This window comes from Echeneis naucrates, chromosome 6 (genome assembly GCF_900963305.1).
Source record: "Echeneis naucrates chromosome 6, fEcheNa1.1, whole genome shotgun sequence".
NCBI classification, from domain to species: Eukaryota; Metazoa; Chordata; class Actinopteri; order Carangiformes; family Echeneidae; genus Echeneis; species Echeneis naucrates.
In genome coordinates, this window is record NC_042516.1 from 6,814,079 (window position 1) to 6,827,140 (window position 13,062).

The window sequence follows — 13,062 nt, forward strand, 5'->3', positions numbered from 1 at the left end:
ACAGTCAACTATTCTGGCCTAACACTGCAGTCTTATGAAAGCATATATTACAAACTTAAAATCTATTGTACAAATTACAAATGCAGCTATACTACCTAAATCTATTTATATATGATATATTTTTCTGCTCTCCATCTTTTGGCTTTTTTCCTGTTCAGGATCATCACAGTGAGTCAGCTCCATGGCTTGCCTTGAGTACAGTTTTTGCCCCACATGTTGCAACACAGGTGGTTATATAGTTACCTCTCACTAACTATATAAAAAGGAAGCTCAGCTGCAAGTTCCTTTATAATGACTCCTTTTCTTCTTCACCCAGAAAGACCTTCCTTTCCTGATTATGTAGATCATTTTTTCCTCAGTGGATGCCAACAAAACAAAAAACACATGAAAAATGTAAGTGGAAAATCTTCCACCTGCCTTGAATGATTTAGTTAAAAGCTTGAAAGGAAACACATCTTGCTGTTGTATGCATGAGGACTGCCAATCGGGCTGATTACATTCCAGACAAATACAGAGGGGAGCAAGACACCTGGAAATATTTTCACCAAGTCACAAAGCATTCAGCGATACATAAAAAGATCAAATCATGAGGATGTGTCTGTTATTCACCACCTGTCCTTGTCTTCCTCTGGTGAAAACAAACCCCTGGGTCTAAATGTGGAGTATGTGTATTTCATTTCCAATCAATAACTGATGATATAATGAAAGAAAGGGAATTTGAACCCGCACAACTTGCTAAGCAGTAAGCACTCATTTCCCTCAACACAGATAAAGAAACGATAAACAACTGGCACTTCCTGAGTTGCTGTGATAGCTAATCCATGATGTTTTAGCTCCATTACCTCGACTGAAGCCTGGCTATTTCCATGACAACGAGTTACTGCATCTCTGTCCAAATTGGTCTAGGTTCTAAACCAATGGGCTATTATTGTATGGCTGACTATGATGATGATGAGTCATTTTCTTGGCCTTGGGCTGATCCCGCTGAAAAACAATCGTACTGTTGCTTCTGCTAGCTTTCCCCCAATACACACACCCACATATATCCTACCCCCCCCCCACACACCCCTGCAGTCATAAACACCATGAGGATAACTGTCAGGGTCGATTAGACTGCCGTTCTTGATACATTTGCACAAAACGATTTGCGGTATCTGTATCACCATGTTACAGCATCACATCTGATCATCTTTATGCAGGATTGCTGTGGCTGAATGATTTCTCATAGGACATATTGGTGATACCAGAGGAATGAAGCAAAGTGTCTTTCTTTCATTTCTCTTTAAATCTGATTGCTATGAGCATAAAGCAGATCACCAAGGTCATCAGATGGTGACATTTCGTTGAATGCTTGATATCAGCGTCAGATACCAAAATATATATCAAAATCGAATGCTAATATTAATTTGCCACAGAATTCTGACGTCTTTCAAATGTTTCACAACAAGGAAATCTTGACATTAAAATGTTCTGTACTTTGTTTTATGATCAAAATACTGCAGTGGTACTGATATTACCATCAGCCTCAGCTGTAAGTAAAATTCAATGTGAATGAGAGAAACGCACTAACACAGTGAACTGAGCCGGTGAACACGGTAAACTTCATAAGTGTTGAATACTAGCACGTTTTCACTTTTGGTTGATGTGCTTATATTAGCGTATAGCTCAAACACCAAGCCAAGTGATTGTGAAACCTTTTGTTTAACGAGTACTATTGATTATCGGTTCAGCAAATGAGTTTTTGAACAGGGAAACTGCTCTGGTTTCCATCCTGCATATAGCAGAGTTTAAATACAACTCTGAGTCTTGCTACAACCACAAATGTGGATATTGTGCTGTCTATCAGACAAGAGCTACCTCCCTCTGAAGACTTCCCAGACCAGGAGGATGATCACTAACTCTCGCAGGTCTAGACTCTGAGGTCTTTTCTTTCTCTGGAGGCTCAGGTCCTTTGAGGTCTGCGGTGAAATGATGCACATGTTTTATTAGTTGGTGCTGGCAAACACCTTTGTTTATGCTACAGTCTGCTGTGGCAGCATGATGTCAGAGATAAACACAAAGAGAGAGGACAGGTTGGTCAAATTACCCGGGTCTGTGGTTTATAGGAGTGTTTTGCACCAGGAGAGTCTTCATCCCTGGTGCCATCATGCTGTGTGAGGAAGTGGCCCCTTTATTGAAATAATTTATCACTAACTATTTTCAGCACTTCTAATGAGCTGCTGGACACCTGAATATCCCAGATGGGGTAAAATGTATCAAACCTCCACTGATTTGTGTGTACCATATTTGATAGGTACAGTATGTAGTACACAGTTTCTTACTTCTCTTTTGTCCCATTGTGCTGAGATGAAGAACAAAACTTTTGTTAGGACTTACTGAATTTTATGGAACTACATGGACAGACTTTATCCTTTCAGCTTCTTAGGTTGCTGTGTTTGATTGTTTGCTGACAGGGATCTCCATTATGTCCATATAAAAAGCTTTTTATATTGTAGGAGAAGTGGGGTAATATGGAGTGCATCGCTGGAGCCTTCATTTAAAACTCCCTTTTAAAGTCATGGAAGTTTTTTTTACTTTTTTCCAAAGAATATCAGTAAGAAACTAATAATTTTTTATGAGCACCAGCTCATGTACAGTTGATACAGAAAGTATTCAGGCCCCCTAACATTTTTCACTCTTTGTTACATTGCAGCCATTTGCTAAAATCATTTAAGTTGATATTTTTCCTCATTAATGTACACACAGCACACACCTTTCTCACACCTGGATTTGGGGATCCCCTGCCATTCCTCCTTACAGATCCTCTCCATTTCTGTCAGGATGGATGGTGAGCATTGGTGGACAGCCGTTTTCAGGTCTCTCCATAGATGCTCTGTTGGGTTGCTGTGTGTACATTAATGGAAAAAGAATCAAATTAAATTACTTTAGTAAATGGCTGCAATGCAAAGAGTGAAATATTTAAGGGGGCCTGAATACTTTCTGTACCCACTGTATCATGTCCAATGGGGTGCATGATGGAAAAGACATGTGAAAATTATTTATGAAATCATAAAAGGGGGGATATTTGTGTCAGAGACAAAAGTGAAAAGGAACATTAATAAATCTAAAAAAAAGTTTAACAGCAAAGTAAGCAAAATGCATTATGCATTATGCAGCATATTATTGTAGCTGATTAAGGCAGAGCTAAACCAAAGCTTGATCTGTCGTGCATGTCAAGTTAATATAACAGAGGAAGCATGGTGTTTATATTTGAAATGTAGAAATTGCAAATATAAAGTAGAAAGTTAAAAAAAAAAAAACAGCTGATAGCTGTATAACAGGTGACGATTAATGAACGTCATTGCGAATTCGAGAAATAACTTTGCTCCTTTTTGTTGGGAAGTTGGAGCAATGGTAAAAAGTCTGGAAAGTATCTCGCTCCTGCCTTGAGCCAGGCACTGGAGCTGTCAGTATTATTGTATGTTCAGGAAAAATAAATAAATCACGTTCCACGTTTTCGCGCGTTAATCCACCCGCCTCCTCCCAGCGTAGAAAAGCACGCGCTCCTAATCACGCACAGACTTGCACAGACGTGCCTGTCTTGGCGGAGCGAAGCCGCGCGCCGCCCCACCCCTTTACAAACACCACCATCACCACTCACTGTGCGCTCAATCAGGAAGCAGCCGAGACACCTTTTCGCTTTTTGTTTGTTTGTTTGTTTTTTCTCCACCCCCCCCGATCCCTTCCTCTCTTTGCTTTGTTTCTGTTTTTCTTTGTTTTCCTGGTGTTGTTTTTGTAAAGACGCCACTCCGCCGAGAAGAGCAGCGGCCGACCGCGGAGGAAGGGTGGGGGGAGAGGGAGGGGGAAGGAAGAGGGCGTCCACTGTGGATGGTGTCTCCGCTGAGAGCAGCCTGACAGCCGGATTCATCCACCGCCGCGCCGCGCGGCTCGGCCGCGGATGCCTGACACGGACTGAGCGGAGAAGGGTAGGTGCTTGTTCAGTTGACACAAAAACAAAACACACAAGCCAGCGTAGGGACTGCGACACGCATGGTTTATTTATTGTTATTATTACTACGGGCTGTTGGCGTCTAGTTTTTTTTTTTGTGTGTTGCGGCCGCAGCGCTCGCGGCGGTTTAACAACTGTCACGCACGTTATCCACGTCGACTTGTTAGGGAAAACCTGCAGGGAGGCCCGAGTCCACCCGAGTCCACCCGAGTCCCCCCGAGTCCACCCGAGTCCACCTGAGTCCACCTGAGTCCGGCAGGCTGACCGTGCTGCAGTGGTTGTTATTCTGAGCATCACCGCCGGACACTGTCTCCGCTTTGTGCTCTGACTGGGTCACCCCCCGCTGCAGTCTGCTCGTCCCGAAACCGACCAATCACAACAAACGCATTTCGGGAACTAACTGACAACACACCTCGGTCCTCTTCGGATCGGCCCGTGTGAGACAGGCCCGGCCGGACTTTAACTCAGCCACACGCAGAGATTTCTAAGTGCTTCAAACCGTTTTCTACCGGAAACACCAGCGTGTTTCGGTGCGAGAGGGCTGCTGGACCGACAGGGAAACAGGTTATTCAGCGGTGACTGCCTCGAAAAGTGGCTTGTGTTTAGATGCCAAATTTTTCTATTAAGTCTCAGCCATCGTTTTGATATCGAAAATCGTCGTACAGGAGACAGGACAGCATGCACCGAGGCTCATCACCTGTAGATTTTAAGGTTTTAAACTGAGTTTTGCTTTGGTACTTAAGCAAAAGCCTTGTGTGGGAATATTTCAAGAGAACACGTGAGTGTAAGCTGACACACACACACACACACACACACGCACACAAGTGACTACAATAATACGGTAAATTAAAATTAGTGTTTGACTCCACTGCAGAAACATACTTATGACATTTTGCCTGTCAAAACACTTGAATTGCATCAGTTCAACCTTGGCATCATAAATGAATAATCATTTTACATAGTGTTTGCTTTGCTTTGAGTGTTGGACAGGTGTTTTAAGGTTAGCAGTTATGTTTATGGTTTCTTAAGTTCAGTAATGTTGTTGTCATTGTCATGTCCTAACCAGTGTATAGAATGATCTGGATGATTTGAGGAGACTTAAACACACACTAAACCTTAGAGGAAATGACGTTTAATATATCACTCTGCATTGTTAACAATGTCTGCAACAAGCTCCACCTGTTTCACAACTTAACAAGAAAAAAGTGGTGGCTAGCATCTTATAGGCTCTAATGTAGATTTAATGCTGGTAGAGCAGCAGTGTGTGAAAACAGCAAATGAGCCCATGAAAAGCCATGAGCTATTTATTTATTTATTTATTTATGGCCACACATTACTTCGACAAAAGAAATAAAGACATTGGGGCGCAAAGCTGCACCGACATGTTATCTTACTGTCACTGCTGGGCATGATCTATAAATAAAGTACTTGCACATGAGTGGCTGATTATGTCCGGACTGCACAGATTTGGTAAAGCCTGTAGGGCTCGATGTCTCTTCATCAGGGAACACTCAGCAAGCTAACCTCTGGCTCTGTCTGATTACAAATGACCTGTGCATTTATTCATTGCCTTTTTTTTCCTATCATGCGTCAAATGATGATGAGAACTGATTCTGTGTTGTTCACACCATTGAACTTGAAAATCATGACAACACAGGCACAGTATTGACAGATTACATTATTGTTGTAACTCTTACACTTTCATTCAGGTTAATACCGAGTGATGGAAAATGTCTTTGGAATGATCTAATGGATTTTGTTGGCCGCCAAGGATTGAACAGAGAAAAGCTTCAAGTAATGCATGTAAACAGTGTAGCTGCTCAAACCTTGCACATTTCTAGGTGAAAGCTCTGCTTTCCTGCTGCTACCTGCATTCCTTTGCATGTCACAGAGTTTGCCTCAGCTCAGCCAGGAGAGAAAATGCCAAGCGGTTTGCTCAGCTGTCACGTGTCTCGTTTGCATTCCTTTGGCTTTATGAACAAGATGTGTGTTCACCATTAATCCTTGAGTGTGGTTTTGCAGCCAGTTAATGTAAAAGTCAGGTTAAGTTTTTCTCAGCACTTATTTAAATGTGTGTTTGTGTGGCTGCCATATGCTGTCTTTTGTTTTGCAGGTGATACACTGAGGTTAGTCAACTTCCGTCCTCGCAGACTCACAAACTTCCTCTCTTTTCTCACTTCCCCTCCTGTCGGTGCCTGTTCTTGGCAGACTGGTTAAGTCACATTACCTGCTAATATAAGCACCCCCTGTGCAATAACAGTAGTTTTTTGTTTTTTTTTTTCCCCAAGGCGTGGCTCAGCAGATGTTAGAGTTGAGTTTTTTGCTGATAGACCCAAGTCAAGAGGTTGTACCTTGGATTATCAGACACCAAAACCCAGGAGGCTGCAGTTGTGTGTCTCTATGTAGAAGTGTTGAGCTTATGCTCCAGTCCTGAAGCAATATCACTACACCAATCAGGGAGCAATGGAAGGTGCCTTTGCATATCTAGGATAAACAAATGTATGCTTGAATTAACAAAGCAATGGCCCCCTGGGAATACCGTTTTCCCATCAGTGTCTAATATCCCCTCAGAGCCATATGTGCTCTTTCAAGAGTGAAGTCCCAAGGCAGTCTTCTAAGAAATTAAAATAGGAGGGAAAAAAAAGAAAAAGATTTGGCACATTAACAGCTGTGTGTTAGTCTTTACACCCATCCCCGTCTCAACCATCACAGCAGCAGCAGCAGGAAGCAGTCCGGTGCCTGAAAGCCACAGTCAAACATCGCTTCTGTGTGTGTTGGTGTTGGCCAGTCACAGACAACTGGTCGCTGAGCTGACAAAACTCTGACCTCTCCTCCTGCTCTGCCATCACCCGACTGTCCTCACTGATTCAACGAGTTGTGCTTATACCGCACTGGAATTTTGATCTAGGAGTGGTGAAGGTCTTAATGGTTATGTGGTCACAGCATGATGAGTAAAAATGCAGGGCCAGTCAGATGTTTGAACAGCTGTGCCAGCCACCATAACATTCCTCTGGTGAGGCGATCTAACTGAAATTATATGATTCAAGATAATCTGTATAGAATCCTTACACACACACACACACACACACACACACTTTTTTTTATGATTTTCTATTATAGAAAAGAAAGAGGGCTGTAGAGCAGAGGTGTCCAAATCGGGTCCTGGAGGGCCACTGCCCTGCAGGTTTTAGATGGTTCCTACTCCAACACACCTGATTCAAATGAGTGATTTCTGATCAGACTTCAGCAGCGCTTGATGAGGAGCTGCTCATTTGAATCAGGTGTGTTGGAGCAGGGTGACATCTAAAACATGCAGGACAGTGGCCCTACAGGACCGGATTTGGACACCTCTGCTGTAGAGGATAAGGCATGAGAGTTTTGCATCAATTCTTTATGCAAACATAGGTTAGATGAGCAGAGACAGACTTGTAAGCACACTGAAAAATGAAATCGGGAAATCACTGCTCCGCATACAGTTGGCACACCAAGTGAGGCTGTCACCAACGCTAGCACCAGCTTTGGTAAACTGCACCCCTCCCCAAAAAAACAGAGTAATTTATTTCAAACTACCAGGAGTTTTTCTGAAAAACATATTGGCAGAGAGCACACATGCAGAGACGTTAAAACAGTACCGACACCTCTCATCCACCGATTGTTGCTCTAAGTGTCGGCACCTTGGTGTGAGATAATTTAATCAGGGATTGTACGTTTCTAAAACATACCTAGGTGCTGTCTTGCATGAGCTGAATATAGCTGCAGTGTTTCTGCTTTAACAGTGCTGCACTGATTGTTAACAGTGTTTTCATACTTAAAACATGTCACAGCACCGGATTATTGTGAAAGCTATGATTTGTGTGAAAATTAAATACCTTCATCTGTTGTAGGTTTTTGCCCCTTTTGCAATCTAGAAAATAGGCCTTTTGACAGGCCTATCACCTGCTAAGACCCAAAAATGGTTACGGCTGCAATCAGCATCAGTACAGTGGCTCGCAGTTCACTCTCTCCACGTTGTCTGTTATGCTCTGTAAATACATGTAAAGACATCGATGCCTGCATGTGTCCTCAGGCCGTACAGAGAGGCAAACTTTACAGCCAGTGGAGGAATGAACATCCATTATTCATGGGCCCATGCATGTTTAAAAAAACCTACTTATACCTGCTAATTTTGGTTAAAAAGGGGGTATGACTATGTTTTTGGATTAGTGGAAAAAGAACTTATTGCTCATAACTAGCCAACATAGCGCAAGTGTTCTTAGCAAGCTGAGGGACAAGATAGGTCATAAGACAGCCTGCCTTAATGGCTGAACAGAGGGTCAGGTAGGGTATGCAAGGGTGTGGTATCCCATACAATTAGTTTTGCGCTGAGGACATCATCTGAAATACTAAATCTGCTAGCTCCCTGTATTTGCCCACCCATGCCACACATTTGGAGGCCTATAAGGAGCAGCAGTACTATCCCCTGTCATTGCTGCTCATTCAGTCAGTTATTTGAATTACATGGGAGACACAGCACACACGGTGTATATTATTTTACATTTAACATAAGCATCATCTGGTTGAACAGAAAAAATTTTTTCCAAATACCAACTAGGCTGGATGTCAGGGGTCCTGTAGTGTGGACCAATCAATGGACAAGCACACACTCTCCCATTGGGCCAGATGTTGATCTCTGACCTCAAATCTCTTGTTAAGACTGGAGTATTTTAACAAGTAGATAGACAGCATGTAACTCTCATCTCGCTCTCATAGCTCCCCCATCCACTAGCCTTTAGCCACACACACGTGCACACACATGCTGTGCATTCATTACGTAATTGACTCTCATAGTAGGGCATAATGTAATGCAGCCACTGTGGGCAGCTGGAGGGGTTAAAAGCAGTCCTTGTCTGGAGTGCACAAGAGCAAACTTGAAGAGAAACAATAGAGCCAGGCAACGGCAGACAGATGAACACGTGTCCTTGCGACTTCCAGCTTTACTAGTGGATTGAGAAATATGTATGTCAGCATGTTGTGCAGCCGCCTTATCAAATGTAATAGGCACCCTGTGGTAATGGAAAACAGCTATGTTAGATAAGTGCAACACTGCTATAGGCTTTGCATATGTTTTAATCATGGGTTTTCGTGTTAGAATTGTATATGGGTGTGTGTACCTTATGCATTCAGAGTTTTTATGTGTCTATCTGTGCAGAGAAATTCAGTTGAAATAGTAACTCCAGAAATGTGTGCATAAGCAATCTGTTTCACCAGATGCACTGATACCACTCATTCAGTCATTTTCTGTGGCTTATCCGTTTCTGGGTCATGGGGGGTGCTAGAGCCAATCCCAGCTCACTCTGGGTGAGGTGGGACACCCTGGACAGGTCACCAGTCCATCACAGGGCCAACACACAGAGACAGAGAGAGACCAACAATCACACTCAGACCTATGGACAATTTAGAGTGACCAATTAACCCAAACATGATGTCTTTGGACGGTGGAAGGAAACCCACGCGGGAGAATATGCAAACTCCACACAGAAAGGCCCCAGGCCAAGAACCGAATCCGCAACCTTGTTGTTGTGGGTCAACAGATCTAACCACTACGCTGACGTGGTGCCCACACTGATAACATGCACAATATATTAGCCTGTGCAAACTATCACATGTAGTCCAATGCCAATGACCTGGACAAACTCATTTCCATGTAGCTTTTTCAGGTGTTGGTTTAGATTCAGTTTTTGTTGATGCCATTAAATCAGATGATCAACACTGGATGACAAAAAATGAACTGTACTGATGTTTTCAAGTATATAAATGTATGTAAGTAAGAAAATAAGGAAATATTTCCAGGTATTAATTGGAAACACTTCTCAGTTAAAATGCTGTGGCCCTAGGATTTCTGACTGACTGACTAAAATAATTGTATTTTTAATCTTCATGTAGAAGAAAAATAATAGATTCTGTGCCATTACACATGGATGGCCAGTAACAGATGTACAGATATCAACTTTAATGATCACTTTGAGCACAGATGGGAGAGAAAGTCAAAATCAGTGACACTCTCTTGAAAATGCATAAGCATGATACCAGGAGACAGGTAATCAAGACTGACTGAATAAAGTGGAATACACACACTGTTCACTTTATCTTCATATCTGGTAGCCATCTATTCAACATACAAACTGAAAGCTCAGAGCAGTGGTGCGAGCGCTTTCTCAGTCCGTCCTTCTTTGTAGATTGCATTTCTGGTAGATTTGCTTTAAGCTGTCTGCTAACCATCCTGAGTCATTGCAGTCCTGACACTGGTCCATTAGACTGTAACTATTGACATCAGTGTGTGGGACTGTTATGACTTTTCAAAAATAAGCTTCCTGTAGACATTGTAATAAATTAGTTTGCCCAAACTGAACCACTGCATGCACATAATATTTTCTTGGATGTGGGCCTGTATATTGAATCAGAAAAAGCCAAATGAAAAGATGGCTCTAGAGTCTTCAACATGTTTCAAATAAGAGTTATGATTGATTCAGGAAATCGAGTCCCAATCATTACTGACTTGTTGCCAAGCTTAATGCTTGGCTGGCAAGGATCGTTACCAGTAAACAAGACTAGGTCAGTATCTAGTGGCTGCCTTTGTAGTATTGTTTCCTTTATATCCTACTATCCAGCCTCACATTTACAATATTTTGATACGGCAAAATGCCATCTAAGGCTGCTTCCATTTACATATTTTCCTGTTTCATACAAATATGAAAGACTGACTGAAACATTAAAAACTATCGTGTAACCAGAAGTGACTTCCGTTGCTCTGCACTGCTTCCTCTGACAAAAACACCACACACATAAAATATGATGCTGTGATTTTTGGTTATAATGACTTGGTGTTTGAAAAGAAAGAACTCATAATTTAATAATCTAAGAGTTATGCTGTGATCTTGTAATGGCTAGAGGTTTCAATGTAATTTTCATAAAACAGATTTCTTTAGTCTGTAAATGTGAAACAGACAATGATGTCCCCAGTTTAGGAACAAAAAGCTTTTCCTTCTTTAATGCTTTAACAGCATCCATCCATCCATCCATCTTCTATTGCTTATCTGTTTCTGGGCTGCGGGGGGTGCTGGAGCTAATCCCAGCTCACCCTGGGGGAGGGCGGGGTCACCCTGGATAGGTCACCAGTGCATCACAGGGCCAACCACTCACACTCAGACCTACGGACAATTTAGAGTCACCGGTTAACCTCGACATGCATGTCTTTGGGCGGTGGAACGAAACTGGAGTACCTGGAGGAAACCCATGCAGACATTGGGAGAAGAGCAACAAAATAGAATTTCAAAATGAATATTTATTATTTAATTAAATAATGTTTATTTTATTTCAGCTCTTTCCTTTAACAGTGATCATGTAGGACTTTCCTAGACAATCTGTTGTAATCCCTCATTAGGGGACAGTTAGTGTAAAACAAAGTAAGTAAAATAAATAAATAGAAGTCGAGTACCAAATACTTAGTAAAAAATCTGAAGCTCGATATGATCACTACAGAGTGGGACCTACACTACAGAGAGGACCTAAAAATCCATAGCATGATGCTGTGATGCATGATACTCTGACTGCCCACTGCTCCTGCTTCATATCCTGAGGCAGTTTAGTGTCTCAGTGCAATCTCTCATGTTCTTAAATCCCAAAAGAACAAAATCTGGCCACCATGAAGTTTTATACTACTTTATATTTGTGGGAAAATTTCTCTACTTGGTTCTTTGCATCCATCTTCAGTCTGAGTCACAGTTCTATAAAAGTCAGTTTCATGCTTACTAACCCTTTTTTGAGGAAGTCAGATAGAGCAGATAGACTTACTGTTGGTTGATAAAACAAAGCAGAATAATATTCTTTCCTACCTGAATGTTCCCAAGAGTTTTATTGCTGTTACTGTAGAGTAATCCATTCTCCCTTTAGTCAGCATCATCCTGTAAGGAAGATTTATGCTGCAGCAAGGTAATATCCCTTTCATCTTCCTCTTCAGTCAGTGAAATAAATAGCTATGCCCCCTCCATTCACAGAGAAAAAAGGATTGTCTTTTTTATCAGCAAATGAAATTTTACCTGAACCATATGTTACAACCATAAGAAGGTGTGGAAAAGATTTGTTTTAATGTTCTGTTGTAACCTAAGACCTAAAAAGCATGTAGTAAAGAGAAGAAATAAGGCTGAATGATTCAGTATGTGAAATCTGCTGATGACATATGGTATGAAATTTGCATACCATACCCCCCCCCAAAAAAAAAATAAATAAATAAATAAATAAATAAAAGCGAATGAGCCCTCTTCCTTACCGTCCTGAAGCCATATAGATTCTGTGCCATTAGTGGCTTATGAGGATGTGGATTTTAAATAGCCTCAGGTAATGGACAGCTCAGATGGATATAATTCCCCTTATGTACTTCAGACTCTGCTTGGGGTGGTAATGGATTGTTCCAGGTGCTGGGCAGCATGTACTTACCGTATAATATGAGCCTTTTCCATCCTAATTATTTATTTAAAAGGCAGACAGAATTTTTTTCAAAAGATGTGACATTGCCTATTGACTTATGTAAGGTAAGGGGAGAGTTTTGTTTTTTTTTTTCTTTTTCTTCTCATTGACTGTTTCCTACACCTTTTTTATTTTTTTAATTTACTGGGAGATGTGTGAGGTGAAAAAAAAATAAATAAATAAATGAAGGCCAAACTGTCATGTTGTAATTGTGGTCTTGTATCACACACACACCAGTCCCTCCTTTTGGCCTCTCCCTCTCTAACACTCTGTTATGCAAGAGTCTTTTCTTGCAAGTCCTTGCTGGATCTGAGTATTGATTGTGTAACACTCAAGAGTGAAACTGCCTGCAAGGTCTCATTCATTCACAATGAACCCCTGCGATGTATCTCCGTGTCCAAAAAATATGAACAATCAGTTGTGTTTTTTATACTGAATGTTTACCTGCTGGCAATGCCATTTTGTCTCTTAAGAGCAGCAGGTTTGTTTCAGCTCAAGTTGCTGTTGCAGAAGTTTTCCATTCCAATATTTCTCTACGGGACTTAGCAATTGTAAGCCCTTGACAAACAATA

General features: G+C 41.6%; 1 protein-coding gene across 2 annotated transcripts in view; it reads left to right on the plus strand.

Annotated features, from left to right (window-relative positions):
- Positions 1 to 3,610: 3,610 nt before the first annotated feature.
- The window catches only part of LOC115044896 (myelin basic protein), a 40,044-nt gene continuing 30,592 nt past the window's right edge, over positions 3,611 to 13,062 (plus strand). Inside the window, exon 1 of one of the 2 annotated variants that reach the window (XM_029504213.1) lies at positions 3,611 to 3,965. The gene's annotated coding sequence lies outside the window, so the exon portion shown is untranslated. Of the gene's footprint in view, positions 3,966 to 4,435; positions 4,767 to 13,062 lie in introns of those variants that run through there. The other variant, XM_029504214.1, reaches the window with a different exon arrangement.